The sequence below is a fragment of the Hyla sarda genome, unplaced genomic scaffold (genome assembly GCF_029499605.1).
Source record: "Hyla sarda isolate aHylSar1 unplaced genomic scaffold, aHylSar1.hap1 scaffold_2204, whole genome shotgun sequence".
Taxonomy (NCBI): Eukaryota; Metazoa; Chordata; class Amphibia; order Anura; family Hylidae; genus Hyla; species Hyla sarda.
Window position 1 is genome coordinate 22,957 of NW_026608878.1, and position 25,346 is coordinate 48,302.

At 46.1% G+C, this 25,346-nt stretch overlaps 11 non-coding genes across 11 annotated transcripts; all 11 read right to left on the minus strand.

Moving 5' to 3' along the window:
- Nucleotides 1–2,042: 2,042 nt before the first annotated feature.
- Nucleotides 2,043–2,234, minus strand: LOC130320607 (U2 spliceosomal RNA). The gene has a single exon (XR_008866479.1). It is a non-coding gene; the product is annotated as a U2 spliceosomal RNA (small nuclear RNA).
- Nucleotides 2,235–4,320: 2,086 nt separating this feature from the next.
- On the minus strand, nt 4,321–4,511 carry LOC130320597 (U2 spliceosomal RNA). Its single transcript, XR_008866470.1, has one exon. It is a non-coding gene; the product is annotated as a U2 spliceosomal RNA (small nuclear RNA).
- Nucleotides 4,512–6,597: 2,086 nt separating this feature from the next.
- On the minus strand, nt 6,598–6,788 carry LOC130320598 (U2 spliceosomal RNA). The gene has a single exon (XR_008866471.1). It is a non-coding gene; the product is annotated as a U2 spliceosomal RNA (small nuclear RNA).
- Nucleotides 6,789–8,855: 2,067 nt separating this feature from the next.
- On the minus strand, nt 8,856–9,046 carry LOC130320599 (U2 spliceosomal RNA). The gene has a single exon (XR_008866472.1). It is a non-coding gene; the product is annotated as a U2 spliceosomal RNA (small nuclear RNA).
- Nucleotides 9,047–11,132: 2,086 nt separating this feature from the next.
- On the minus strand, nt 11,133–11,323 carry LOC130320600 (U2 spliceosomal RNA). The gene has a single exon (XR_008866473.1). It is a non-coding gene; the product is annotated as a U2 spliceosomal RNA (small nuclear RNA).
- A 2,094-nt stretch (nt 11,324–13,417) lies between these two features.
- LOC130320601 (U2 spliceosomal RNA) lies at nt 13,418–13,608 on the minus strand. The gene has a single exon (XR_008866474.1). It is a non-coding gene; the product is annotated as a U2 spliceosomal RNA (small nuclear RNA).
- A 2,084-nt stretch (nt 13,609–15,692) lies between these two features.
- Nucleotides 15,693–15,883, minus strand: LOC130320603 (U2 spliceosomal RNA). Its single transcript, XR_008866475.1, has one exon. It is a non-coding gene; the product is annotated as a U2 spliceosomal RNA (small nuclear RNA).
- A 2,097-nt stretch (nt 15,884–17,980) lies between these two features.
- LOC130320604 (U2 spliceosomal RNA) lies at nt 17,981–18,171 on the minus strand. Its single transcript, XR_008866476.1, has one exon. It is a non-coding gene; the product is annotated as a U2 spliceosomal RNA (small nuclear RNA).
- Nucleotides 18,172–20,284: 2,113 nt separating this feature from the next.
- LOC130320605 (U2 spliceosomal RNA) lies at nt 20,285–20,476 on the minus strand. Its single transcript, XR_008866477.1, has one exon. It is a non-coding gene; the product is annotated as a U2 spliceosomal RNA (small nuclear RNA).
- A 2,105-nt stretch (nt 20,477–22,581) lies between these two features.
- LOC130320611 (U2 spliceosomal RNA) lies at nt 22,582–22,774 on the minus strand. Its single transcript, XR_008866483.1, has one exon. It is a non-coding gene; the product is annotated as a U2 spliceosomal RNA (small nuclear RNA).
- A 2,086-nt stretch (nt 22,775–24,860) lies between these two features.
- LOC130320609 (U2 spliceosomal RNA) lies at nt 24,861–25,053 on the minus strand. The gene has a single exon (XR_008866481.1). It is a non-coding gene; the product is annotated as a U2 spliceosomal RNA (small nuclear RNA).
- Between the last annotated feature and the right edge of the window lie 293 nt (nt 25,054–25,346).

Consider the following 25,346-nt stretch of genomic DNA (forward strand, 5'->3'; position numbering starts at 1 on the left):
GCTTGCTGTCAGGGAGGCTGCCCAGACAATTTTCCATGCACACTCTGGGCTGGGGGGCAGTCAACCACCAGTACACACAGCAGAACCTAAACCCATACCATTATTGCTAAGCAGCAAGACAGGGGCCCATTGCACTCCCACGGGGCCTTTTTAAATGCAATCCATAACCCGGATTTGCCAGGAACCCTTCTTACTCCTCCTACTTGCATGTGACACTGGCTTAGGATCTGCATAGGAAACACACACACAAGCACACACCTACCTTTGTTGCCTGCAGATGCCTCCTTGGCTGTCCCCAAACGGTATCAAACCAACACCCACGGAAGCTGTAAGCATAGAGGACATGCCTGCACCCCATTGGACTTACCTGTGTGGGTTAAATCCGGGTTATTTGACAACCTATGGCGGTGATGGTTCTGCTCAGGCAGAGCAGTGCTGATGCTCCTCATAAAGCTGTCGCTGCTGTGAAGGTTCCTAGGTGACATCACAAATCCCCTATGGTTACATACACAACAAAGCTGGGTTGTTGTTGTTTACACTCTGCAAGGCCTGTGGAAGTGAGGTGACACTCATAGCACTGTAGTTCTGAGGGTTCTAGATGGATGCAACAATCTCCTGTTGCTTCTATGAAGGCCATAATAGACGACATCACCAAACAGCTCCATAGTCACATACACAGCAAAGGAGAGATGTTGTTTACACCTAGTGATGTCAGTGGTATTGAGTGACATCACAGCACAGTGCTAAGGCTCCTGGGCCTGGACACAGCAGCGGCTGCAATATCTCAACGGAGAATACGTTTATATATATGTGTGTGTGTGCGCGTATATATATATATATATATATATATATATATATATATATATATTTCTCCGCCGAAATCACTTTTAAACCCATTTCCACCTTTTTTTCCCTTCTCTTCCTCTTACTTTTTTTTCACGTTTTTTTTACGTTTTTCTCCTTTTCGCCTCTTTTCTGGCGTATTATTCTTCTTTTTCTTCTTTTTTTTCGTCTAATGCATACCCCATCAGTGCAGCAATGCTTATTCAATACCGCCAGCAGATGGAGACACTGGGGGATAATTTTCTAAGGATTTATACTGATTTTTCCTGTCTGAATTTGTCGCACAGAAAGTTGCAGGCCAAATATGTGTGACATTTCTGCGACTTTAGCTTCTAGAGCATTTTTACAACATTATACATAGGTGCTGAATACATAAAAAGCGACTGTTCAGCGACAGACAAGTCGCATCGGCTGAAAGTAGGCCAGAATGTCAGTCCATGTTGGAGCAGGTTTTAGATACAGTCTAAAGTATAGATCTCAAAGTTCTGTGCACAGAATTTAGCAAGGGCCTCGCACCTTCTGATGCATCAGGTAGGGTGCACAATAGCATAGCCTAACCCTCTGTACTTTGGTCTATATTGATGCGGGACATAGACAGCCAGCTGATGACCAATCCATTAGTGCAATGGATGGCTGGAAGCATTTGTCTTTGCCTTTGCAATACCCACAGAAGCAATGCATGGTCAATGTACAGCAATGACACACCTGTGTGAACAGCCAGGAGACCCCCCCCCCCATGTTATGTTACATAGTTACATAGTTAGTACGGTCGAAAAAAGACATATGTCCATCACGTTCAACCAGGGAATTAAGGGGTAGGGGTGTGGCGCGATATTGGGGAAGGGATGAGATTTTATATTTCTTCATAAGCATTAATCTTATTTTGTCAATTAGGAACATTCAGCACCCACCCGCTATCAAGGCAGCTGCCTATCATGTCATGCCCTACCTGCACAGGTGTGCTGGCTACTCAAATGATCCAATTAAGGAGGCCATTTAGTCAGCAGCAGCAGAAGTCCTGTGCCTGGACGCTCCAACAGGGGCCAGACACAAGCAGAAGCAGAAGCAGCAGAAGCAGCAGCAGCACCACCTTTTGTTTTTTGGCTGCAGCAGCAGCAAGGCCCACAGGGCTGGCTAGCTGGCTAGCCAGCAAGCAGGTAGCAATGAAAGTAGGAATCTTTCTTTTTAACCCTGTAAGGGGGTGGTGCACTGTACCCGAAGATACTGCCATATCGGGTCAATGCATAGGGCGACGGAAGCAAGCTTCGAAATCGGCCCCCCGTTCTCAAAATCCATTTAATATATGGTCCCCCAGATAGGGGACGTATCAGATATTAAACTGATAAGAACAGATACTACACTTGATCTTAGCCAAAAGGCCGAGAAGCGATAACCGTGAAAGGGGCGGGCCCAACAAGGTCCCCTTCATGGGCACTATCACTGCTTGCTGTCAGGGAGGCTGCCAGACAATTTTCCATGCACACTCTGGGCTGGGGGGCAGTCAACCACCAGTACACACAGCAGAACCTAAACCCATACCATTATTGCTAAGCAGCAAGACAGGGGCCCATTGCACTCCCACGGGGCCTTTTTAAATGCAATCCATAACCCGGATTTGCCAGGAACCCTTCTTACTCCTTCCTACTTGCATGTGACACTGGGCTTAGGATCTGCATAGGAAACACACACACAAGCACACACCTACCTTTGTTGCCTGCAGATGCCTCCTTGGCTGTCCCCAAACGGTATCAAACCAACACCCACGGGAAGCTGTAAGCATAGAGGACATGCCTGCACCCCATTGGACTTACCTGTGTGGGTTAAATCCGGGTTATTTGACAACCTATGGCGGTGATGGTTCTGCTCAGGCAGAGCAGTGCTGATGCTCCTCATAAAGCTGTCGCTGCTGTGAAGGTTCTAGGTGACATCACAAATCCCTATGGTTACATACACAACAAAGCTGGTTGTTGTTGTTTACACTCTGCAAGGCCTGTGGAAGTGAGTGACCATCATAGCACTGTAGTTCTGAGGGTTCTAGATGGATGCAACAATCTCCTGTTGCTTCTATGAAGGCCATAATAGACGACATCACCAAACAGCTCCATAGTCACATACACAGCAAAGGAGAGATGTTGTTTACACCTAGTGATGTCAGTGGTATTGAGTGACATCACAGCACAGTGCTAAGGCTCCTGGGCCTGGACACAGCAGCGGCTGCAATATCTCAACGGAGAATACGTTTATATATATGTGTGTGTGTGCGCGTATATATATATATAATATATATATATATATATATATATATATTTCTCCGCCGAAATCACTTTTAAACCCATTTCCACCTTTTTTTCCCTTCTCTTCCTCTTACTTTTTTTTCACGTTTTTTTACGTTTTTCTCCTTTTCGCCTCTTTCTGGGCGTATTATTCTTCTTTTTCTTCTTTTTTTTCGTCTAATGCATACCCCATCAGTGCAGCAATGCTTATTCAATACCGCCAGCAGATGGAGACACTGGGGATAATTTTCTAAGGATTTATACTGATTTTTCCTGTCTGAATTTGTCGCACAGAAAGTTGCAGGCCAAATATGTGTGACATTTCTGCGACTTTAGCTTCTAGAGCATTTTTACAACATTATACATAGGTGCTGAATACATAAAAAGCGACTGTTCAGCGACAGACAAGTCGCATCGGCTGAAAGTAGGCCATGAATGTCAGTCCATGTTGGAGCAGGTTTAGATACAGTCTAAAGTATAGATCTCAAAGTCTGTGCACAGAATTTAGCAAGGGCCTCGCACCTTCTGATGCATCAGGTAGGTGCACAATAGCATAGCCTAACCCTCTGTACTTTGGTCTATATTGATGCGGGACATAGACAGCCAGCTGATGACCAATCCATTAGTGCAATGGATGGCTGGAAGCATTTGTCTTTGCCTTTGCAATACCACAGAAGCAATGCATGGTCAATGTACAGCAATGACACACCTGTGTGAACAGCCAGGAGACCCCCCCCCCCCATGTTATGTTACATAGTTACATAGTTAGTACGGTCGAAAAAAGACATATGTCCATCACGTTCAACCAGGGAATTAAGGGGTAGGGGTGTGGCGCGATATTGGGGAAGGGATGAGATTTTATATTTCTTCATAAGCATTAATCTTATTTTGTCAATTAGGAACATTCAGCACCCACCCGCTATCAAGGCAGCTGCCTATCATGTCATGCCCTACCTGCACAGGTGTGCTGGCTACTCAAATGATCCAATTAAGGAGGCCATTTAGTCAGCAGCAGCAGAAGTCCTGTGCCTGGACGCTCCAACAGGGGCCAGACACAAGCAGAAGCAGAAGCAGCAGAAGCAGCAGCAGCACCACCTTTTGTTTTTTGGCTGCAGCAGCAGCAAGGCCCACAGGGCTGGCTAGCTGGCTAGCCAGCAAGCAGGTAGCAATGAAAGTAGGAATCTTTCTTTTTAACCCTGTAAGGGGGTGGTGCACTGTACCCGAAGATACTGCCATATCGGGTCAATGCATAGGGCGACGGAAGCAAGCTTCGAAATCGGCCCCCGTTCTCAAAAATCCATTTAATATATGGTCCCCAGATAGGGGACGTATCAGATATTAAACTGATAAGAACAGATACTACACTTGATCTTAGCCAAAAGGCCGAGAAGCGATAACCGTGAAAGGGGCGGGCCCAACAAGGTCCCCTTCATGGGCACTATCACTGCTTGCTGTCAGGGAGGCTGCCAGACAATTTTCCATGCACACTCTGGGCTGGGGGGCAGTCAACCACCAGTACACACAGCAGAACCTAAACCCATACCATTATTGCTAAGCAGCAAGACAGGGGCCCATTGCACTCCCACGGGCCTTTTTAAATGCAATCCATAACCCGGATTTGCCAGGAACCCTTCTTACTCCTCCTACTTGCATGTGACACTGGGCTTAGGATCTGCATAGGAAACACACACACAAGCACACACCTACCTTTGTTGCCTGCAGATGCCTCCTTGGCTGTCCCCAAACGGTATCAAACCAACACCCACGGGAAGCTGTAAGCATAGAGGACATGCCTGCACCCCATTGGACTTACCTGTGTGGGTTAAATCCGGGTTATTTGACAACCTATGGCGGTGATGGTTCTGCTCAGGCAGAGCAGTGCTGATGCTCCTCATAAAGCTGTCGCTGCTGTGAAGGTTCTAGGTGACATCACAAATCCCTATGGTTACATACACAACAAAGCTGGGTTGTTGTTGTTTACACTCTGCAAGGCCTGTGGAAGTGAGTGACATCATAGCACTGTAGTTCTGAGGGTTCTAGATGGATGCAACAATCTCCTGTTGCTTCTATGAAGGCCATAATAGACGACATCACCAAACAGCTCCATAGTCACATACACAGCAAAGGAGAGATGTTGTTTACACCTAGTGATGTCAGTGGTATTGAGTGACATCACAGCACAGTGCTAAGGCTCCTGGGCCTGGACACAGCAGCGGCTGCAATATCTCAACGGAGAATACGTTTATATATATGTGTGTGTGTGCGCGTAATATATATATATATATATATATATATATATATATATATATATTCTCCGCCGAAATCACTTTTAAACCCATTTCCACCTTTTTTTCCCTTCTCTTCCTCTTACTTTTTTTTCACGTTTTTTTACGTTTTTCTCCTTTTCGCCTCTTTTCTGGGCGTATTATTCTTCTTTTTCTTCTTTTTTTTCGTCTAATGCATACCCCATCAGTGCAGCAATGCTTATTCAATACCGCCAGCAGATGGAGACACTGGGGGATAATTTTCTAAGGATTTATACTGATTTTTCCTGTCTGAATTTGTCGCACAGAAAGTTGCAGGCCAAATATGTGTGACATTTCTGCGACTTTAGCTTCTAGAGCATTTTTACAACATTATACATAGGTGCTGAATACATAAAAAGCGACTGTTCAGCGACAGACAAGTCGCATCGGCTGAAAGTAGGCCAGAATGTCAGTCCATGTTGGAGCAGGTTTAGATACAGTCTAAAGTATAGATCTCAAAGTCTGTGCACAGAATTTAGCAAGGGCCTCGCACCTTCTGATGCATCAGGTAGGTGCACAATAGCATAGCCTAACCCTCTGTACTTTGGTCTATATTGATGCGGGACATAGACAGCCAGCTGATGACCAATCCATTAGTGCAATGGATGGCTGGAAGCATTTGTCTTTGCCTTTGCAATACCACAGAAGCAATGCATGGTCAATGTACAGCAATGACACACCTGTGTGAACAGCCAGGAGACCCCCCCCCCCCATGTTATGTTACATAGTTACATAGTTAGTACGGTCGAAAAAAGACATATGTCCATCACGTTCAACCAGGGAATTAAGGGGTAGGGGTGTGGCGCGATATTGGGGAAGGGATGAGATTTTATATTTCTTCATAAGCATTAATCTTATTTTGTCAATTAGGAACATTCAGCACCCACCCGCTATCAAGGCAGCTGCCTATCATGTCATGCCCTACCTGCACAGGTGTGCTGGCTACTCAAATGATCCAATTAAGGAGGCCATTTAGTCAGCAGCAGCAGAAGTCCTGTGCCTGGACGCTCCAACAGGGGCCAGACACAAGCAGAAGCAGAAGCAGCAGAAGCAGCAGCAGCACCACCTTTTGTTTTTTGGCTGCAGCAGCAGCAAGGCCCACAGGGCTGGCTAGCTGGCTAGCCAGCAAGCAGGTAGCAATGAAAGTAGGAATCTTTCTTTTTAACCCTGTAAGGGGGTGGTGCACTGTACCCGAAGATACTGCCATATCGGGTCAATGCATAGGGCGACGGAAGCAAGCTTCGAAATCGGCCCCCGTTCTCAAAAATCCATTTAATATATGGTCCCCAGATAGGGGACGTATCAGATATTAAACTGATAAGAACAGATACTACACTTGATCTTAGCCAAAAGGCCGAGAAGCGATAACCGTGAAAGGGGCGGGCCCAACAAAGGTCCCCTTCATGGGCACTATCACTGCTTGCTGTCAGGGAGGCTGCCAGACAATTTTCCATGCACACTCTGGGCTGGGGGGCAGTCAACCACCAGTACACACAGCAGAACCTAAACCCATACCATTATTGCTAAGCAGCAAGACAGGGGCCCATTGCACTCCCCACGGGGCCTTTTTAAATGCAATCCATAACCCGGATTTGCCAGGAACCCTTCTTACTCCTCCTACTTGCATGTGACACTGGGCTTAGGATCTGCATAGGAAACACACACACAAGCACACACCTACCTTTGTTGCCTGCAGATGCCTCCTTGGCTGTCCCCAAACGGTATCAAACCAACACCCACGGGAAGCTGTAAGCATAGAGGACATGCCTGCACCCCATTGGGACTTACCTGTGTGGGTTAAATCCGGGTTATTTGACAACCTATGGCGGTGATGGTTCTGCTCAGGCAGAGCAGTGCTGATGCTCCTCATAAAGCTGTCGCTGCTGTGAATGTTCTAGGTGACATCACAAATCCCTATGGTTACATACACAACAAAGCTGGGTTGTTGTTGTTTACAAGTGACATCATAGCACTGTAGTTCTGAGGGTTCTAGATGGATGCAACAATCTCCTGTTGCTTCTATGAAGGCCATAATAGACGACATCACCAAACAGCTCCATAGTCACATACACAGCAAAGGAGAGATGTTGTTTACACCTAGTGATGTCAGTGGTATTGAGTGACATCACAGCACAGTGCTAAGGCTCCTGGGCCTGGACACAGCAGCGGCTGCAATATCTCAACGGAGAATACGTTTATATATATGTGTGTGTGTGCGCGTATATATATATATATATATATATATATATATATATATATATTTCTCCGCCGAAATCACTTTTAAACCCATTTCCACCTTTTTTTCCCTTCTCTTCCTCTTACTTTTTTTTCACGTTTTTTTACGTTTTTCTCCTTTTCGCCTCTTTTCTGGGCGTATTATTCTTCTTTTTCTTCTTTTTTTTCGTCTAATGCATACCCCATCAGTGCAGCAATGCTTATTCAATACCGCCAGCAGATGGAGACACTGGGGGATAATTTTCTAAGGATTTATACTGATTTTTCCTGTCTGAATTTGTCGCACAGAAAGTTGCAGGCCAAATATGTGTGACATTTCTGCGACTTTAGCTTCTAGAGCATTTTTACAACATTATACATAGGTGCTGAATACATAAAAAGCGACTGTTCAGCGACAGACAAGTCGCATCGGCTGAAAGTAGGCCAGAATGTCAGTCCATGTTGGAGCAGGTTTAGATACAGTCTAAAGTATAGATCTCAAAGTCTGTGCACAGAATTTAGCAAGGGCCTCGCACCTTCTGATGCATCAGGTAGGTGCACAATAGCATAGCCTAACCCTCTGTACTTTGGTCTATATTGATGCGGGACATAGACAGCCAGCTGATGACCAATCCATTAGTGCAATGGATGGCTGGAAGCATTTGTCTTTGCCTTTGCAATACCACAGAAGCAATGCATGGTCAATGTACAGCAATGACACACCTGTGTGAACAGCCAGGAGACCCCCCCCCCCCCATGTTATGTTACATAGTTACATAGTTAGTACGGTCGAAAAAAGACATATGTCCATCACGTTCAACCAGGGAATTAAGGGGTAGGGGTGTGGCGCGATATTGGGGAAGGGATGAGATTTTATATTTCTTCATAAGCATTAATCTTATTTTGTCAATTAGGAACATTCAGCACCCACCCGCTATCAAGGCAGCTGCCTATCATGTCATGCCCTACCTGCACAGGTGTGCTGGCTACTCAAATGATCCAATTAAGGAGGCCATTTAGTCAGCAGCAGCAGAAGTCCTGTGCCTGGACGCTCCAACAGGGGCCAGACACAAGCAGAAGCAGAAGCAGCAGAAGCAGCAGCAGCACCACCTTTTGTTTTTTGGCTGCAGCAGCAGCAAGGCCCACAGGGCTGGCTAGCTGGCTAGCCAGCAAGCAGGTAGCAATGAAAGTAGGAATCTTTCTTTTTAACCCTGTAAGGGGGTGGTGCACTGTACCCGAAGATACTGCCATATCGGGTCAATGCATAGGGCGACGGAAGCAAGCTTCGAAATCGGCCCCCGTTCTCAAAAATCCATTTAATATATGGTCCCCAGATAGGGGACGTATCAGATATTAAACTGATAAGAACAGATACTACACTTGATCTTAGCCAAAAGGCCGAGAAGCGATAACCGTGAAAGGGGCGGGCCCAACAAGGTCCCCTTCATGGGCACTATCACTGCTTGCTGTCAGGGAGGCTGCCAGACAATTTTCCATGCACACTCTGGGCTGGGGGGCAGTCAACCACCAGTACACACAGCAGAACCTAAACCCATACCATTATTGCTAAGCAGCAAGACAGGGGCCCATTGCACTCCCACGGGGCCTTTTTAAATGCAATCCATAACCCGGATTTGCCAGGAACCCTTCTTACTCCTCCTACTTGCATGTGACACTGGGCTTAGGATCTGCATAGGAAACACACACACAAGCACACACCTACCTTTGTTGCCTGCAGATGCCTCCTTGGCTGTCCCCAAACGGTATCAAACCAACACCCACGGGAAGCTGTAAGCATAGAGGACATGCCTGCACCCCATTGGACTTACCTGTGTGGGTTAAATCCGGGTTATTTGACAACCTATGGCGGTGATGGTTCTGCTCAGGCAGAGCAGTGCTGATGCTCCTCATAAAGCTGTCGCTGCTGTGAAGGTTCTAGGTGACATCACAAATCCCTATGGTTACATACACAACAAAGCTGGGTTGTTGTTGTTTACACTCTGCAAGGCCTGTGGAAGTGAGTGACATCATAGCACTGTAGTTCTGAGGGTTCTAGATGGATGCAACAATCTCCTGTTGCTTCTATGAAGGCCATAATAGACGACATCACCAAACAGCTCCATAGTCACATACACAGCAAAGGAGAGATGTTGTTTACACCTAGTGATGTCAGTGGTATTGAGTGACATCACAGCACAGTGCTAAGGCTCCTGGGCCTGGACACAGCAGCGGCTGCAATATCTCAACGGAGAATACGTTTATATATATGTGTGTGTGTGCGCGTATATATATATATATATATATATATATATATATATATATATTTCTCCGCCGAAATCACTTTTAAACCCATTTCCACCTTTTTTTCCCTTCTCTTCCTCTTACTTTTTTTTCACGTTTTTTTACGTTTTTCTCCTTTTCGCCTCTTTTCTGGGCGTATTATTCTTCTTTTTCTTCTTTTTTTTCGTCTAATGCATACCCCATCAGTGCAGCAATGCTTATTCAATACCGCCAGCAGATGGAGACACTGGGGGATAATTTTCTAAGGATTTATACTGATTTTTCCTGTCTGAATTTGTCGCACAGAAAGTTGCAGGCCAAATATGTGTGACATTTCTGCGACTTTAGCTTCTAGAGCATTTTTACAACATTATACATAGGTGCTGAATACATAAAAAGCGACTGTTCAGCGACAGACAAGTCGCATCGGCTGAAAGTAGGCCAGAATGTCAGTCCATGTTGGAGCAGGTTTAGATACAGTCTAAAGTATAGATCTCAAAGTCTGTGCACAGAATTTAGCAAGGGCCTCGCACCTTCTGATGCATCAGGTAGGTGCACAATAGCATAGCCTAACCCTCTGTACTTTGGTCTATATTGATGCGGGACATAGACAGCCAGCTGATGACCAATCCATTAGTGCAATGGATGGCTGGAAGCATTTGTCTTTGCCTTTGCAATACCACAGAAGCAATGCATGGTCAATGTACAGCAATGACACACCTGTGTGAACAGCCAGGAGACCCCCCCCCCCCCATGTTATGTTACATAGTTACATAGTTAGTACGGTCGAAAAAAGACATATGTCCATCACGTTCAACCAGGGAATTAAGGGGTAGGGGTGTGGCGCGATATTGGGGAAGGGATGAGATTTTATATTTCTTCATAAGCATTAATCTTATTTTGTCAATTAGGAACATTCAGCACCCACCCGCTATCAAGGCAGCTGCCTATCATGTCATGCCCTACCTGCACAGGTGTGCTGGCTACTCAAATGATCCAATTAAGGAGGCCATTTAGTCAGCAGCAGCAGAAGTCCTGTGCCTGGACGCTCCAACAGGGGCCAGACACAAGCAGAAGCAGAAGCAGCAGAAGCAGCAGCAGCACCACCTTTTGTTTTTTGGCTGCAGCAGCAGCAAGGCCCACAGGGCTGGCTAGCTGGCTAGCCAGCAAGCAGGTAGCAATGAAAGTAGGAATCTTTCTTTTTAACCCTGTAAGGGGGTGGTGCACTGTACCCGAAGATACTGCCATATCGGGTCAATGCATAGGGCGACGGAAGCAAGCTTCGAAATCGGCCCCCGTTCTCAAAAATCCATTTAATATATGGTCCCCAGATAGGGGACGTATCAGATATTAAACTGATAAGAACAGATACTACACTTGATCTTAGCCAAAAGGCCGAGAAGCGATAACCGTGAAAGGGGCGGGCCCAACAAGGTCCCCTTCATGGGCACTATCACTGCTTGCTGTCAGGGAGGCTGCCAGACAATTTTCCATGCACACTCTGGGCTGGGGGGCAGTCAACCACCAGTACACACAGCAGAACCTAAACCCATACCATTATTGCTAAGCAGCAAGACAGGGGCCCATTGCACTCCCACGGGGCCTTTTTAAATGCAATCCATAACCCGGATTTGCCAGGAACCCTTCTTACTCCTCCTACTTGCATGTGACACTGGGCTTAGGATCTGCATAGGAAACACACACACAAGCACACACCTACCTTTGTTGCCTGCAGATGCCTCCTTGGCTGTCCCCAAACGGTATCAAACCAACACCCACGGGAAGCTGTAAGCATAGAGGACATGCCTGCACCCCATTGGACTTACCTGTGTGGGTTAAATCCGGGTTATTTGACAACCTATGGCGGTGATGGTTCTGCTCAGGCAGAGCAGTGCTGATGCTCCTCATAAAGCTGTCGCTGCTGTGAAGGTTCTAGGTGACATCACAAATCCCTATGGTTACATACACAACAAAGCTGGGTTGTTGTTGTTTACACTCTGCAAGGCCTGTGGAAGTGAGTGACATCATAGCACTGTAGTTCTGAGGGTTCTAGATGGATGCAACAATCTCCTGTTGCTTCTATGAAGGCCATAATAGACGACATCACCAAACAGCTCCATAGTCACATACACAGCAAAGGAGAGATGTTGTTTACACCTAGTGATGTCAGTGGTATTGAGTGACATCACAGCACAGTGCTAAGGCTCCTGGGCCTGGACACAGCAGCGGCTGCAATATCTCAACGGAGAATACGTTTATATATATGTGTGTGTGTGCGCGTATATATATATATATATATATATATATATATATATATATATATATATATTTCTCCGCCGAAATCACTTTTAAACCCATTTCCACCTTTTTTTCCCTTCTCTTCCTCTTACTTTTTTTTCACGTTTTTTTACGTTTTTCTCCTTTTCGCCTCTTTTCTGGGCGTATTATTCTTCTTTTTCTTCTTTTTTTTCGTCTAATGCATACCCCATCAGTGCAGCAATGCTTATTCAATACCGCCAGCAGATGGAGACACTGGGGGATAATTTTCTAAGGATTTATACTGATTTTTCCTGTCTGAATTTGTCGCACAGAAAGTTGCAGGCCAAATATGTGTGACATTTCTGCGACTTTAGCTTCTAGAGCATTTTTACAACATTATACATAGGTGCTGAATACATAAAAAGCGACTGTTCAGCGACAGACAAGTCGCATCGGCTGAAAGTAGGCCAGAATGTCAGTCCATGTTGGAACAGGTTTAGATACAGTCTAAAGTATAGATCTCAAAGTCTGTGCACAGAATTTAGCAAGGGCCTCGCACCTTCTGATGCATCAGGTAGGTGCACAATAGCATAGCCTAACCCTCTGTACTTTGGTCTATATTGATGCGGGACATAGACAGCCAGCTGATGACCAATCCATTAGTGCAATGGATGGCTGGAAGCATTTGTCTTTGCCTTTGCAATACCACAGAAGCAATGCATGGTCAATGTACAGCAATGACACACCTGTGTGAACAGCCAGGAGACCCCCCCCCCCCCATGTTATGTTACATAGTTACATAGTTAGTACGGTCGAAAAAAGACATATGTCCATCACGTTCAACCAGGGAATTAAGGGGTAGGGGTGTGGCGCGATATTGGGGAAGGGATGAGATTTTATATTTCTTCATAAGCATTAATCTTATTTTGTCAATTAGGAACATTCAGCACCCACCCGCTATCAAGGCAGCTGCCTATCATGTCATGCCCTACCTGCACAGGTGTGCTGGCTACTCAAATGATCCAATTAAGGAGGCCATTTAGTCAGCAGCAGCAGAAGTCCTGTGCCTGGACGCTCCAACAGGGGCCAGACACAAGCAGAAGCAGAAGCAGCAGAAGCAGCAGCAGCACCACCTTTTGTTTTTTGGCTGCAGCAGCAGCAAGGCCCACAGGGCTGGCTAGCTGGCTAGCCAGCAAGCAGGTAGCAATGAAAGTAGGAATCTTTCTTTTTAACCCTGTAAGGGGGTGGTGCACTGTACCCGAAGATACTGCCATATCGGGTCAATGCATAGGGCGACGGAAGCAAGCTTCGAAATCGGCCCCCGTTCTCAAAAATCCATTTAATATATGGTCCCCAGATAGGGGACGTATCAGATATTAAACTGATAAGAACAGATACTACACTTGATCTTAGCCAAAAGGCCGAGAAGCGATAACCGTGAAAGGGGCGGGCCCAACAAGGTCCCCTTCATGGGCACTATCACTGCTTGCTGTCAGGGAGGCTGCCAGACAATTTTCCATGCACACTCTGGGCTGGGGGGCAGTCAACCACCAGTACACACAGCAGAACCTAAACCCATACCATTATTGCTAAGCAGCAAGACAGGGGCCCATTGCACTCCCACGGGGCCTTTTTAAATGCAATCCATAACCCGGATTTGCCAGGAACCCTTCTTACTCCTCCTACTTGCATGTGACACTGGGCTTAGGATCTGCATAGGAAACACACACACAAGCACACACCTACCTTTGTTGCCTGCAGATGCCTCCTTGGCTGTCCCCAAACGGTATCAAACCAACACCCACGGGAAGCTGTAAGCATAGAGGACATGCCTGCACCCCATTGGACTTACCTGTGTGGGTTAAATCCGGGTTATTTGACAACCTATGGCGGTGATGGTTCTGCTCAGGCAGAGCAGTGCTGATGCTCCTCATAAAGCTGTCGCTGCTGTGAAGGTTCTAGGTGACATCACAAATCCCTATGGTTACATACACAACAAAGCTGGGTTGTTGTTGTTTACACTCTGCAAGGCCTGTGGAAGTGAGTGACACATAGCACTGTAGTTCTGAGGGTTCTAGATGGATGCAACAATCTCCTGTTGCTTCTATGAAGGCCATAATAGACGACATCACCAAACAGCTCCATAGTCACATACACAGCAAAGGAGAGATGTTGTTTACACCTAGTGATGTCAGTGGTATTGAGTGACATCACAGCACAGTGCTAAGGCTCCTGGGCCTGGACACAGCAGCGGCTGCAATATCTCAACGGAGAATACGTTTATATATATGTGTGTGTGTGCGCGTATATATATATATATATATATATATATATATATATATATATTCTCCGCCGAAATCACTTTTAAACCCATTTCCACCTTTTTTTCCCTTCTCTTCCTCTTACTTTTTTTTCACGTTTTTTTACGTTTTTCTCCTTTTCGCCTCTTTTCTGGGCGTATTATTCTTCTTTTTCTTCTTTTTTTTCGTCTAATGCATACCCCATCAGTGCAGCAATGCTTATTCAATACCGCCAGCAGATGGAGACACTGGGGGATAATTTTCTAAGGATTTATACTGATTTTTCCTGTCTGAATTTGTCGCACAGAAAGTTGCAGGCCAAATATGTGTGACATTTCTGCGACTTTAGCTTCTAGAGCATTTTTACAACATTATACATAGGTGCTGAATACATAAAAAGCGACTGTTCAGCGACAGACAAGTCGCATCGGCTGAAAGTAGGCCAGAATGTCAGTCCATGTTGGAACAGGTTTAGATACAGTCTAAAGTATAGATCTCAAAGTCTGTGCACAGAATTTAGCAAGGGCCTCGCACCTTCTGATGCATCAGGTAGGTGCACAATAGCATAGCCTAACCCTCTGTACTTTGGTCTATATTGATGCGGGACATAGACAGCCAGCTGATGACCAATCCATTAGTGCAATGGATGGCTGGAAGCATTTGTCTTTGCCTTTGCAATACCACAGAAGCAATGCATGGTCAATGTACAGCAATGACACACCTGTGTGAACAGCCAGGAGACCCCCCCCCCCCCATGTTATGTTACATAGTTACATAGTTAGTACGGTCGAAAAAAGACATATGTCCATCACGTTCAACCAGGGAATTAAGGGGTAGGGGTGTGGCGCGATATTGGGGAAGGGATGAGATTTTATATTTCTTCATAAGCATTAATCTTATTTTGTCAATTAGGAACATTCAGCACCCACCCGCTATCAAGGCAGCTGCCTATCATGTCATGCCCTACCTGCACAGGTGTGCTGGCTACTCAAATGATCCAATTAAGGAGGCCATTTAGTCAGCAGCAGCAGAAGTCCTGTGCCTGGACGCTCCAACAGGGGCCAGACACAAGCAGAAGCAGAAGCAGCAGAAGCAGCAGCAGCACCACCTTTTGTTTTTTGGCTGCAGCAGCAGCAAGGCCCACAGGGCTGGCTAGCTGGCTAGCCAGCAAGCAGGTAGCAATGAAAGTAGGAATCTTTCTTTTTAACCCTGTAAGGGGGTGGTGCACTGTACCCGAAGATACTGCCATATCGGGTCAATGCATAGGGCGACGGAAGCAAGCTTCGAAATCGGCCCCCGTTCTCAAAAATCCATTTAATATATGGTCCCCAGATAGGGGACGTATCAGATATTAAACTGATAAGAACAGATACTACACTTGATCTTAGCCAAAAGGCCGAGAAGCGATAACCGTGAAAGGGGCGGGCCCAACAAGGTCCCCTTCATGGGCACTATCACTGCTTGCTGTCAGGGAGGCTGCCAGACAATTTTCCATGCACACTCTGGGCTGGGGGGCAGTCAACCACCAGTACACACAGCAGAACCTAAACCCATACCATTATTGCTAAGCAGCAAGACAGGGGCCCATTGCACTCCCACGGGGCCTTTTTAAATGCAATCCATAACCCGGATTTGCCAGGAACCCTTCTTACTCCTCCTACTTGCATGTGACACTGGGCTTAGGATCTGCATAGGAAACACACACACAAGCACACACCTACCTTTGTTGCCTGCAGATGCCTCCTTGGCTGTCCCCAAACGGTATCAAACCAACACCCACGGGAAGCTGTAAGCATAGAGGACATGCCTGCACCCCATTGGACTTACCTGTGTGGGTTAAATCCGGGTTATTTGACAACCTATGGCGGTGATGGTTCTGCTCAGGCAGAGCAGTGCTGATGCTCCTCATAAAGCTGTCGCTGCTGTGAAGGTTCTAGGTGACATCACAAATCCCTATGGTTACATACACAACAAAGCTGGGTTGTTGTTGTTTACACTCTGCAAGGCCTGTGGAAGTGAGTGACATCATAGCACTGTAGTTCTGAGGGTTCTAGATGGATGCAACAATCTCCTGTTGCTTCTATGAAGGCCATAATAGACGACATCACCAAACAGCTCCATAGTCACATACACAGCAAAGGAGAGATGTTGTTTACACCTAGTGATGTCAGTGGTATTGAGTGACATCACAGCACAGTGCTAAGGCTCCTGGGCCTGGACACAGCAGCGGCTGCAATATCTCAACGGAGAATACGTTTATATATATGTGTGTGTGTGCGCGTATATATATATATATATATATATATATATATATATATATATATATATATATTTCTCCGCCGAAATCACTTTTAAACCCATTTCCACCTTTTTTTCCCTTCTCTTCCTCTTACTTTTTTTTCACGTTTTTTTACGTTTTTCTCCTTTTCGCCTCTTTTCTGGGCGTATTATTCTTCTTTTTCTTCTTTTTTTTCGTCTAATGCATACCCCATCAGTGCAGCAATGCTTATTCAATACCGCCAGCAGATGGAGACACTGGGGGATAATTTTCTAAGGATTTATACTGATTTTTCCTGTCTGAATTTGTCGCACAGAAAGTTGCAGGCCAAATATGTGTGACATTTCTGCGACTTTAGCTTCTAGAGCATTTTTACAACATTATACATAGGTGCTGAATACATAAAAAGCGACTGTTCAGCGACAGACAAGTCGCATCGGCTGAAAGTAGGCCAGAATGTCAGTCCATGTTGGAGCAGGTTTAGATACAGTCTAAAGTATAGATCTCAAAGTCTGTGCACAGAATTTAGCAAGGGCCTCGCACCTTCTGATGCATCAGGTAGGTGCACAATAGCATAGCCTAACCCTCTGTACTTTGGTCTATATTGATGCGGGACATAGACAGCCAGCTGATGACCAATCCATTAGTGCAATGGATGGCTGGAAGCATTTGTCTTTGCCTTTGCAATACCACAGAAGCAATGCATGGTCAATGTACAGCAATGACACACCTGTGTGAACAGCCAGGAGACCCCCCCCCCCCCCATGTTATGTTACATAGTTACATAGTTAGTACGGTCGAAAAAAGACATATGTCCATCACGTTCAACCAGGGAATTAAGGGGTAGGGGTGTGGCGCGATATTGGGGAAGGGATGAGATTTTATATTTCTTCATAAGCATTAATCTTATTTTGTCAATTAGGAACATTCAGCACCCACCCGCTATCAAGGCAGCTGCCTATCATGTCATGCCCTACCTGCACAGGTGTGCTGGCTACTCAAATGATCCAATTAAGGAGGCCATTTAGTCAGCAGCAGCAGAAGTCCTGTGCCTGGACGCTCCAACAGGGGCCAGACACAAGCAGAAGCAGAAGCAGCAGAAGCAGCAGCAGCACCACCTTTTGTTTTTTGGCTGCAGCAGCAGCAAGGCCCACAGGGCTGGCTAGCTGGCTAGCCAGCAAGCAGGTAGCAATGAAAGTAGGAATCTTTCTTTTTAACCCTGTAAGGGGGTGGTGCACTGTACCCGAAGATACTGCCATATCGGGTCAATGCATAGGGCGACGGAAGCAAGCTTCGAAATCGGCCCCCGTTCTCAAAAATCCATTTAATATATGGTCCCCAGATAGGGGACGTATCAGATATTAAACTGATAAGAACAGATACTACACTTGATCTTAGCCAAAAGGCCGAGAAGCGATAACCGTGAAAGGGGGCGGGCCCAACAAGGTCCCCCTTCATGGGCACTATCACTGCTTGCTGTCAGGGAGGCTGCCAGGACCAATTTTCCATGCACACTCTGGGCTGGGGGGCAGTCAACCACCAGTACACACAGCAGAACCTAAACCCATACCATTATTTGCTAAGCAGCAAGACAGGGGCCCCATTGCACTCCCACGGGGCCTTTTTAAATGCAATCCATAACCCGGATTTGCCAGGAACCCTTCTTACTCCTCCTACTTGCAATGTGACACTGGGCTTAGGATCTGCATAGGAAACACACACACAAGCACACACCTACCTTTGTTGCCTGCAGATGCCTCCTTGGCTGTCCCCAAACGGTATCAAACCAACACCCACGGGAAGCTGTAAGCATAGAGGACATGCCTGCACCCCATTGGACTTACCTGTGTGGGGTTAAATCCGGGTTATTTGACAACCTATGGCGGTGATGGTTCTGCTCAGGCAGAGCAGTGCTGATGCTCCTCATAAAGCTGTCGCTGCTGTGAAGGTTCTAGGTGACATCACAAATCCCTATGGTTTACATACACAACAAAGCTGGGTTGTTGTTGTTTACACTCTGCAAGGCCTGTGGAAGTGAGTGACAATCATAGCACTGTAGTTCTGAGGGTTCTAGATGGATGCAACAATCTCCTGTTTGCTTCTATGAAGGCCATAATAGACGACATCACCAAACAGCTCCATAGTCACATACACAGCAAAGGAGAGATGTTGTTTTACACCTAGTGATGTCAGTGGTATTGAGTGACATCACAGCACCAGTGCTAAGGCTCCTGGGCCTGGACACAGCAGCGGCTGCAATATCTCAACGGAGAATACGTTTATATATATGTGTGTGTGTGCGCGTATATATATAATATATATATATATATATATATATATATATATATTTCTCCGCCGAAATCACTTTTAAACCCATTTCCACCTTTTTTTCCCTTCTCTTCCTCTTACTTTTTTTTTCACGTTTTTTTTTACGTTTTTCTCCTTTTCGCCTCTTTTCTGGGCGTATTATTCTTCTTTTCTTCTTCTTTTTTTCGTCTAATGCATACCCCATCAGTGCAGCAATGCTTATTCAATACCGCCAGCAGATGGAGACACTGGGGGATAATTTTCTAAGGATTTATACTGATTTTTCCTGTCTGAATTTGTCGCACAGAAAGTTGCAGGCCAAATATGTGTGACATTTCTGCGACTTTAGCTTCTAGAGCATTTTTACAACATTATACATAGGTGCTGAATACATAAAAAGCGACTGTTCAGCGGACAGACAAGTCGCATCGGCTGAAAGTAGGCCAGAATGTCAGTCCATGTTGGAGCAGGTTTAGATACAGTCTAAAGTATAGATCTCAAAGTCTGTGCACAGAATTTAGCAAGGGCCTCGCACCTTCTGATGCATCAGGTAGGTGCACAATAGCATAGCCTAACCCTCTGTACTTTGGTCTATATTGATGCGGGACATAGACAGCCAGCTGATGACCAATCCATTAGTGCAATGGATGGCTGGAAGCATTTGTCTTTGCCTTTGCAATACCACAGAAGCAATGCATGGTCAATGTACAGCAATGACACACCTGTGTGAACAGCCAGGAGACCCCCCCCCCCCCATGTTATGTTACATAGTTACATAGTTAGTACGGTCGAAAAAAGACATATGTCCATCACGTTCAACCAGGGAATTAAGGGGTAGGGGTGTGGCGCGATATTGGGGAAGGGATGAGAATTTTATATTTCTTCATAAGCATTAATCTTATTTTGTCAATTAGGAACATTCAGCACCCCACCCGCTATCAAGGCAGCTGCCTATCATGTCATGCCCTACCTGCACAGGTGTGCTGGCTACTCAAATGATCCAATTAAGGGAGGCCATTTAGTCAGCAGCAGCAGAAGTCCTGTGCCTGGACGCTCCAACAGGGGCCAGACACAAGCAGAAGCAGAAGCAGCAGAAGCAGCAGCAGCACCACCCTTTTGTTTTTTGGCTGCAGCAGCAGCAAGGCCCCACAGGGCTGGCTAGCTGGCTAGCCAGCAAGCAGGTAGCAATGAAAGTAGGAATCTTTCTTTTTAACCCTGTAAGGGGGGTGGTGCACTGTACCCGAAGATACTGCCATATCGGGTCAATGCAGTAGGGCGACGGAAGCAAGCTTCGAAATCGGCCCCCGTTCTCAAAAATCCATTTAATATATGGTCCCCAGATAGGGGACGTATCAGATATTAAACTGATAAGAACAGATACTACACTTGATCTTAGCCAAAAGGCCGAGAAGCGATAACCGTGAAAGGGGCGGGGCCCAACAAGGTCCCCTTCATGGGCACTATCACTGCTTGCTGTCAGGGAGGCTGCCAGACAATTTTCCATGCACACTCTGGGCTGGGGGGGCAGTCAACCACCAGTACACACAGCAGAACCTAAACCCATACCATTATTGCTAAGCAGCAAGACAGGGGCCCATTGCACTCCCACGGGGCCTTTTTTAAATGCAATCCATAAACCCGGATTTGCCAGGAACCCTTCTTACTCCTCCTACTTGCATGTGACACTGGGCTTAGGATCTGCATAGGAAAACACACACACAAGCACACACCTACCTTTGTTGCCTGCAGATGCCTCCTTGGCTGTCCCCAAACGGTATCAAACCAACACCCACGGGAAGCTGTAAGCATAGAGGACATGCCTGCACCCCATTGGACTTACCTGTGTGGGTTAAATCCGGGTTATTTGACAACCTATGGCGGTGATGGTTCTGCTCAGGCAGAGCAGTGCTGATGCTCCTCATAAAGCTGTCGCTGCTGTGAAGGTTCTAGGTGGACATCACAAATCCCTATGGTTACATACACAACAAAGCTGGGTTGTTGTTGTTTTACACTCTGCAAGGCCTGTGGAAGTGAGTGGACATCATAGCACTGTAGTTCTGAGGGTTCTAGATGGATGCAACAATCTCCTGTTGCTTCTATGAAGGCCATAATAGACGACATCACCAAACAGCTCCATAGTCACATACACAGCAAAGGAGAGATGTTGTTTACACCTAGTGATGTCAGTGGTATTGAGTGACATCACAGCACAGTGCTAAGGCTCCTGGGCCTGGACACAGCAGCGGCTGCAATATCTCAACGGAGAATACGTTTATATATATGTGTGTGTGTGCGCGTATATATATATATATATATATATATATATATATATATATATATTTCTCCGCCGAAATCACTTTTAAACCCATTTCCACCTTTTTTTCCCTTCTCTTCCTCTTACTTTTTTTTCACGTTTTTTTACGTTTTTCTCCCTTTTCGCCTCTTTTCTGGGCGTATTATTCTTCTTTTTCTTCTTTTTTTTCGTCTAATGCATACCCCATCAGTGCAGCAATGCTTATTCAATACCGCCAGCAGATGGAGACACTGGGGGATAATTTTCTAAGGATTTTATACTGATTTTTCCTGTCTGAATTTGTCGCACAGAAAGTTGCAGGCCAAATATGTGTGACATTTCTGCGACTTTAGCTTCTAGAGCATTTTTACAACATTATACATAGGTGCTGAATACATAAAAAGCGACTGTTCAGCGACAGACAAGTCGCATCGGCTGAAAGTAGGCCAGAATGTCAGTCCATGTTGGAGCAGGTTTAGATACAGTCTAAAGTATAGATCTCAAAGTCTGTGCACAGAATTTAGCAAGGGCCTCGCACCTTCTGATGCATCAGGTAGGTGCACAATAGCATAGCCTAACCCTCTGTACTTTGGTCTATATTGATGCGGGGACATAGACAGCCAGCTGATGACCAATCCATTAGTGCCAATGGATGGCTGGAAGCATTTGTCTTTGCCTTTGCAATACCACAGAAGCAATGCATGGTCAATGTACAGCAATGACACACCTGTGTGAACAGCCAGGAGACCCCCCCCCCCCATGTTATGTTACATAGTTACATAGTTAGTACGGTCGAAAAAAGACATATGTCCATCACGTTCAACCAGGGAATTAAGGGGTAGGGGGTGTGGCGCGATATTGGGGAAGGGGATGAGATTTTATATTTCTTCATAAGCATTAATCTTATTTTGTCAATTAGGGAACATTCAGCACCCACCCGCTATCAAGGCAGCTGCCTATCATGTCATGCCCTACCTGCACAGGTGTGCTGGCTACTCAAATGATCCAATTAAGGAGGCCATTTAGTCAGCAGCAGCAGAAGTCCTGTGCCTGGACGCTCCAACAGGGGCCCAGACACAAGCAGAAGCAGAAGCAGCAGAAGCAGCAGCAGCACCACCTTTTGTTTTTTGGCTGCAGCAGCAGCAAGGCCCACAGGGCTGGCTAGCTGGCTAGCCAGCAAGCAGGTAGGCAATGGAAAGTAGGAATCTTTCTTTTTAACCCTGTAAGGGGGTGGTGCACTGTACCCGAAGATACTGCCATATCGGGTCAATGCATAGGGCGACGGAAGCAAGCTTCGAAATCGGCCCCCGTTCTCAAAAATCCATTTAATATATGGTCCCCAGATAGGGGACGTATCAGATATTAAACTGATAAGAAACAGATACTACACTTGATCTTAGCCAAAAAGGCCGAGAAGCGATAACCGTGAAAGGGGGCGGGCCCAACAAGGTCCCCTTCATGGGCACTATCACTGCTTGCTGTCAGGGAGGCTGCCAGACAATTTTTCCATGCACACTCTGGGCTGGGGGGCAGTCAACCACCAGTACACACAGCAGAACCTAAACCCATACCATTATTGCTAAGCAGCAAGACAGGGGCCCCATTGCACTCCCACGGGGCCTTTTTAAATGCAATCCATAACCCGGATTTGCCAGGAACCCTTCTTACTCCTCCTACTTGCATGTGACACTGGGCTTAGGATCTGCATAGGAAAACACCACACACAAGCACACACCTACCTTTGTTGCCTGCAGATGCCTCCTTGGCTGTCCCCAAACGGTAATCAAACCAACACCCACGGGAAGCTGTAAGCATAGAGGACATGCCTGCACCCCATTGGACTTACCTGTGTGGGTTAAATCCGGGTTATTTGACAACCTATGGCGGTGATGGTTCTGCTCAGGCAGAGCAGTGCTGATGCTCCTCATAAAGCTGTCGCTGCTGTGAAGGTTCTAGGTGACATCACAAATCCCTATGGTTTACATACACAACAAAGCTGGGTTGTTGTTGTTTACACTCTGCAAGGCCTGTGGAAGTGAGTGACATCATAGCACTGTAGTTCTGAGGGTTCTAGATGGATGCAACAATCTCCTGTTGCTTCTATGAAGGCCATAATAGACGACATCACCAAACAGCTCCATAGTCACATACACAGCAAAGGAGAGATGTTTGTTTACACCTAGTGATGTCAGTGGTATTGAGTGACATCACAGCACAGTGCTAAGGCTCCTGGGCCTGGACACAGCAGCGGCTGCAATATCTCAACGGAGAATACGTTTATATATATGTGTGTGTGTGTGCGCGTATATATATATATATATATATATATATATATATATTTCCTCCGCCGAAATCACTTTTAAACCCATTTCCACCTTTTTTTCCCTTCTCTTCCTCTTACTTTTTTTTCACGTTTTTTTTACGTTTTTTCTCCTTTTCGCCTCTTTTCTGGGCGTATTATTCTTCTTTTTCTTCTTTTTTTTCGTCTAATGCATACCCCATCAGTGCAGCAATGCTTATTCAATACCGCCAGCAGATGGAGACACTGGGGGATAATTTTCTAAGGATTTATACTGATTTTTCCTGTCTGAATTTGTCGCACAGAAAGTTGCAGGCCAAATATGTGTGACATTTCTGCGACTTTAGCTTCTAGAGCATTTTTACAACATTATACATAGGTGCTGAATACATAAAAAGCGACTGTTCAGCGACAGACAAGTCGCATCGGCTGAAAGTAGGCCAGAATGTCAGTCCATGTTGGAGCAGGTTTAGATACAGTCTAAAGTATAGATCTCAAAGTCTGTGCACAGAATTTAGCAAGGGCCTCGCACCTTCTGATGCATCAGGTAGGTGCACAATAGCATAGCCTAACCCTCTGTACTTTGGGTCTATATTGATGCGGGACATAGACAGCCAGCTGATGACCAATCCATTAGTGCAATGGATGGCTGGAAGCATTTGTCTTTGCCTTTGCAATACCACAGAAGCAATGCATGGTCAATGTACAGCAATGACACACCTGTGTGAACAGCCAGGAGACCCCCCCCCCCCATGTTATGTTACATAGTTACATAGTTAGTACGGTCGAAAAAAGACATATGTCCATCACGTTCAACCAGGGAATTAAGGGGTAGGGGTGTGCGCGATATTGGGGGAAGGGATGAGATTTTATAATTTCTTCATAAGCATTAATCTTATTTTGTCAATTAGGAACATTCAGCACCCACCCGCTATCAAGGCAGCTGCCTATCATGTCATGCCCTACTGCACAGGTGTGCTGGCTACTCAAATGATCCAATTAAGGAGGCCATTTAGTCAGCAGCAGCAGAAGTCCTGTGCCTGGACGCTCCAACAGGGGCCAGACACAAGCAGAAGCAGAAGCAGCAGAAGCAGCACCTTTTGTTTTTTGGCTGCAGCAGCAGCAAGGCCCACAGGGCTGGCTAGCTGGCTAGCCAGCAAGCAGGTAGCAATGAAAGTAGGAATCTTTTCTTTTTAACCCTGTAAGGGGGTGGTGGCACTGTACCCGAAGATACTTGCCATATCGGGTCAATGCATAGGGCGACGGAAGCAAGCTTCGAAATCGGCCCCCGTTCTCAAAAATCCATTTAATATATGGGTCCCCAGATAGGGGACGTATCAGATATTAAACTGATAAGAACAGATACTACACTTGATCTTAGCCAAAAGGCCGAGAAGCGATAACCGTGAAAGGGGCGGGCCCAACAAGGTCCCCTTCATGGGCACTATCACTGCTTGGCTGTCAGGGAGGCTGCCAGACAATTTTCCATGCACACTCTGGGCTGGGGGGCAGTCAACACCAGTACACACAGCAGAACCTAAACCCATACCATTATTGCTAAGCAGCAAGACAGGGGGCCCATTGCACTCCCCACGGGGCCTTTTTAAATTGCAATCCATAACCCGGATTTGCCAGGAACCCTTCTTACTCCTCCTACTTGCATGTGACACTGGGCTTAGGATCTGCATAGGAAA